The sequence below is a fragment of the Belonocnema kinseyi genome, chromosome 6 (genome assembly GCF_010883055.1).
Source record: "Belonocnema kinseyi isolate 2016_QV_RU_SX_M_011 chromosome 6, B_treatae_v1, whole genome shotgun sequence".
In the NCBI taxonomy this organism is placed as follows: Eukaryota; Metazoa; Arthropoda; class Insecta; order Hymenoptera; family Cynipidae; genus Belonocnema; species Belonocnema kinseyi.
In genome coordinates this window covers 119,642,393-119,648,548 of record NC_046662.1, presented here as the reverse complement: position 1 = coordinate 119,648,548, position 6,156 = coordinate 119,642,393, and positions in this window count along the sequence as shown.

Below are 6,156 nucleotides of genomic sequence, written 5' to 3'. Positions count from 1 at the left end.
TATGCCAGTCGTGTACTTGTTTACGGATTCGTACCACTGTGGAAACTCAACAATAAAGTTGCGATATCTACGGATATCGCCATAAATGATAAATAAGGGTTTATTTTATTAATTAGACCCGTCACATTTAGAAAAATATTTGTCTTGAATTAAAGATACAGTTCGCTTAACATAATTTTCTTTATTCGACCAAGATATACTTTGAAATCAAGGAAATTATGTCCAATTAAAGAAAGATCTGTATTCAAACAAAAAATTATTGCTTTGAACTAAAGTGCCACATACGATAACACAAAAAGTAATAATTTGTAGGGCGGGGCTTAAAGTGGCCAAAGTTTATTTTTCATAACATTGCGCTTAAATTAAATGAGGTATTTCCTTGGCTTTTGCACAAACAAATATATATACATTAAAGTTCTACATTTTATAATATGTGGCAGTTTTTCCCCGCGGCACTTTTAACCCCACTCTACCCTACTTGAAGACACTTCCATCAAATAAACTTTTTTCCGGATGAAAGCTATTGAATATATTTCTTTCATTCATAGAACTTTTCTTTGCATAGAAGAATATTTTTCCGATTTTTGATAGTGACAATCTTGTTTTTAATCTTTTTAATGCTTGAGAGTAATCTTTCATACACTTTTAACGTTATTCACATAACCTATGCTACACTCGTTTAGTTTCCTAAACTAAATGTCAAGTTCGTTAGCCAGCCATTTTGGATATAAATTCAAAAAGTGGGCACATTTTGAATATTTTAGAGACCACTTTTTTAAAATTTCAAAATCTTTCTGTACGGTTATACATAGTATTTAAAAATTTGAACAATTCATCCTATTGACTTTTTGAAAATAATCAAAAATTACCAGATTTATAGCATTTTCAAAATAAAAAAAAACAAACTAAAATGAACATTTTAAGCCAAACAACGCATAATACGAAAAAAATTCAGGAGAAGATAAACGTTGCTTTAAGAAATTCTTACAAGATTATGAAAACAACTTTTTTAATTTGGTTGGAAAGTTGAAAATTCCAAACTTAATCGTACCTAAAAATGTTTGAAATAACATTTTTTCAAGATATAAAAATTCTATGTGCGGTTGTTAATAGTACTCAGAAAGTCAAACAATTTATCTTTATGACTTTTTTCTATAAAAAGAAAATTATCAGAGTTAGAGCATTTTCAAAATCCAAAAAAATAAAATGAACATTTTAAGCCAAACAACGCAAGATATGAAAATAAATCAAGAAAAGAAAAACTTTGCCTTTTGAGAGCCCTACAGGATTATGATAACTTTTTTAATTTGGTCGAAAAGTTGAAAATTCTAAATTTGATCGTTCCAAAAATTTTTTAAACCACATTTTTTCAAGATTTAAAAATTCTATGTACGGTTATTCATAGTACTCAGAAACTCAAACAGTTAATCCCAATGACTTTTTTCTATGAAAAGAAAATAATCAAAATAGCGCATTTTCAAAACCCCCCCAAAAAACTGAAATGAACATTTCAAGCCAAACAACGCATGATTTTAAAAAAAGTCGGAAGAAGAAAAACCTTGCTTTTTGAAAGACCTACAAGATTATGACAACAACTTTTTTAATTTGGTCGAAAAGTTGAACATTTCAAATCTGATCGTACCAAAAATAATTAAAAATCTATAAATTTCATTTTTTGGTCAAACTATGCAAGATGCGAAAAAAATTAAAAAAATCAAATTGCGAGCCCTAGAAAGAACTACAAATGTATAATGAATCGCTTTTCGTCGTAAAAAATAACATTCAAAATAAAAATATTAAATTTTTTTTGAAAAAAAAAACGACACAAGGTATGAACTAAAATTAACAGACAAAAGTTGTTCGCCTAAAAAGATCTATTAATTTATTATTAATCATTTTTCGATATGCCGATTAAATTTTCTTTAAATCGTAGACTAGTAGGCTAGTTTACTTGGCTGATTTAACTTGAAAGAAGCAAGTATTTTCTTTTTACAAGGGACCGATTTTCTTGAATCAAGAAAATAATAGAATCAGGACAACTATTTTAATCAAGAATATATTTACTCTAAGCAAAAAACTGTTGAGTTAATTTGTTCCATTAAACTTATTTGCGTCAAGTTTAATAAAATATTGAATTAAGTATATAATATTCTTATGATAAGTACGAGTAACTAAAACTCTAACAAAATGTTTCTTGATCCAAGTAAATTCATATCCTTATTTTCACTACTATTTTAAATGAAACAATGTTGATGATCTTGACACGAGAAAATGAATGTATTCAGCGAAGAAATAAATTCTCTTAAAACAATGCTTGAATATTTTCCTTCAAATAATTATTAATTTGAAACGAATGTGATAGAATCACATCAATTTTTTCAACAAAAGAACTGTAGACTTGATAAAATAGATATCACACACATACTATGAAAATTAATATATTAGTCTGAATTAATTTACTTCTTACTGCATAAGTTTCTTATTTAATATAATAATCGACAAGTTGACATGCTATGAAGTTTGTTCTCTTCACCGCTAAAAATGATTTTGAAATTGAATAATATTTATAAAATTCAAAACATTGGTGCACATAATCAATTTTCTTTATGCAAATGTAGATAGATAACTTTAGGCTGACACACAAATCAAATCACTCATAAAACTATAAAAAAAAATCATAAGTTTATTGCGTCGGGAAGTTTTCGGTAGCAAGGAATTAAAATTTTTAAATAGATTTGAAAAAAGTGTCTTTAATTTTGCAATAATTATGCAAGACTTAAAAGTAATTTCATTTCTAAAATCATTAAAAGGTTATAAATTTACTGCGTCTATAATTGTTTTCGCTTATTATTTTATGTATTAATCTACTAAAAATTAAACCATTTCGGGTTTTTTTGACTGTGAAACATTTTTGTAAATCGGAAAATGACTGGGAATTTTTTCCTCGAGTAAAACGGCCACCCTGAAATTATTATTGTGTAGTGTTCAAAGTAACAAAAAATTATTCGAACTTAGAAATAACAATAAATATTCCTGCCAAATACAGGAATTCTTTATTGAATAAGGAAATATTATTTTTTGGATTCGGCTAGATAAAAATTGATTTCTAAAAGTTAAAAATTTTGTTGTGCGAACCTTATTTAATTTAAATTTGAGTTGTAAGACATAGTTGTATTTTGTTTTCACAAAATTTTCGCGTTCGATAAAAGCAGTTTTAAAATCACAGAAATGGCAAAATTCATGAAACTTATGAGTAAAAAAAAATAGTTTTGAAAATATAAAATAATCATGTGTTATTCTAATTTAAACTAAATGAGTTTCAGACAACAGATTTTTTAACTTTAGAAAAAAATGGTAATCTAGTCGAATTTAAAAAATTAATTTTTCCTTCATGAAAAACAAATTCCTTTATTAGGCTTCAATAGTTAATATCTTGTTTTATATTTTTATGTTATTAATTGACAATGCAATTCTTCCCGTGTACTGAAGCGCACATATAATGTTGCTATTTTTAATAATTAAGTAGAAATTTAGTTTAAAAAAAAAAAAATAACAAAATTAGGGTTTTCAGTCAATGAATTCGATGATCATAGAAAATTTCATTTCAACATGTCATTAGTTATAGACAATTTAATGCGGATATTCTTAGTATGCACAGTTCTTGCACTAAAGGTTTCTTTACAGAATTCTTGATTCTTCTGATTTTGAAGTATTTTATATTTAAAAGAAAAATAAAGTATCGCGCATTTTTTTAAATAGGTAATATTTAAACTAGCGATTAATTTTATCTACATATTTTAAATTATTTTGTAGGAATTGTTATTTTAAATTAAAAACTCAGTTAAAAAGTATTATAAAAGAATTAAATAAATCTAAATTTGTGTGAAAACTGTGCGGTTTATGAAAATTTTCGTATAGTAGAACATAATTTTTTGTCATTAATGTTATTAAAGCATTTTTTACTTGCAACTTTTCTGTATTATTTATTATCTTTGGGTCGTTTTTAATCGTTTTAAATATTTAAAAACAAAAAGTATTAAATGCCTCATTAAATAAGTGAAACTTAATCGCTTTTTTGAAATATTTAAAATTATTGTTTAAGAAATGATATTTTGCATTAAAAATTGAGTAAGAGAGTATTCTATACAATAAAAGAGTTGAATAAATTAAAAACTGCGCATTTTACGGAGAATTTTTATTTATTGTTCATTACTTGAGTTCAACAACTTTTTGTTTTAATTTGGTTGAGGCTCACCATATGAGTTGGTACAACCCTGCCTTGAAATTCTTACCCAAACTTTTGTCACCGAGATCCAAGTGCTTCGATAACGAAGTCGGTACAGCGCGCGGTTACGTCACACTAGCTTAGGTAGTTTAGGTAGGGAGGGTTCAATCCTCGGTGAGTGCGATTTTTCAAAGCGTGTAGGGGTACGATTACATGTGTAAGTGACAGTATGCGCGAATTACGTACTTTAATAATTTAAAACATGAAGATTATATAACAATAATTTCGAAAACAATTTTTTTTGGGTGAAGTAACGCAATAACGTTTTAGCATAATAAAATGCGATATTCTATCTAAGAATACATTTTCTCAGATTAAGAAAATGTACGCTTGTTCCAAGCATACGTTAGCAAGTACTTATTTATTTGGAACACACTCATATTCTATCGTCCTCATTCGTACCTGCGATTGACTTGAATCAAGTAATGTTTTCTTGATTCAAGAACAATTTTTTTCAGTGTATACATGATCCCCTATATATGACACCCGTGGACAGCCGTGGAATTTTGACCCCCCCCCCCCCCACCTATACTTTGTCCACGTGGACATATTTTATGAAAATATAGATGTTATTAGTCTTCAAAATGTCCGGGAGCTCGCAACAATTCCATGGAGATCATTTTAGTACTCACTTCAATTTCAGATTCTTTTGTTTTCATAGTCAACAGTTCGAAATTCGTTGACTGGCTAACAGCTATTGGTGCATTTTGCAACAATTTATCGTTAAACTGGTAAAAATTTCGAGTGAAAAAACGTCATTTTAGTAATCTTGAAATCCACGGGGAATGATCGTTTGGATGCTACAAACTAACGAAAAGTTTGACTGAGCTCCTGAGTGGTGCAAAAGTTAACTAGCAGACGGTCAAACATGTAAAAAATTCAAGTGAAAAAACGTAATTTTAGTACTTTTGAAACCCATTGGGAACGACTTTTTAGATGCAAACAACCACCAGGAAGTTTAAGGGCAGATTCTCGGTGGTACCAAAGTTGACTGGCCGGCTGTCAAACATGCCGAAAATTCGAGTGAACAAACGTCATTCTAGTACTCTCGAAACTTATTAGGAATGATTGTTTGAAGGCTAAGAACTAACAAAAAATTTGACTGGAAGCTCCTGAGTGGTGCCAAAGTTGAGTGGCAGGCTGTCAAAAATTTCAAAAACTCGAGTGAAAAAACCTCATTTTAGTACTCTTGAAATCCATTGGGAATGATTGTTTGAATGCTGAGCACTAACCAGAAATTTGACTGGCAGCACCTAAGTGGTGCCAAAGTTGACTGGCATGCTGTCAAAAACATGTCAAAAATTTGAGTGAAAAAACTTAATTTTAGTACTCTTAAAACCCATTGGGGATGATTTTTCAGATGCAAAGAACTAGCAAAAATGTTGACTGGAAGCTCCTGAGTGGTGCCAAAGTTGACTGGCAGGCTGTCAAAAATTTCAAAAATTCGAGTGAAAAAACGTCATTTTAGTATTCTTGAAAGCCATTAGGAATTACATGTTTGACAGCATGCCAGCCAACTTTGGTACCACCCAGGAGCTGCCAGTCAAAATTTTTTGTTAGTTTTTTGCACCTAAACAATAATCCCCAATGGGTTTCAAAAGTACTAAAATGACGTTTTTTCACTCGCATTTTTGACATGTTTGACAGCCTGCCAGTCAACTTTGGCACCACTGAGAAGCTGTCAGTCAAACTTATTGTTAGTTCATAACATTCAAACAATCATTTCCAATAGGTTTTGAAAGTACTAAAATGACGTTTTTTCCCTCGAATGTTTGACCAGTTTAACGATAAATTGTTGAAAAATGCACCAACAGCTGTCACTCAGTCAACGAATTTTGAACTGTTGACTATGAAAACAAAAGAATCCGAAA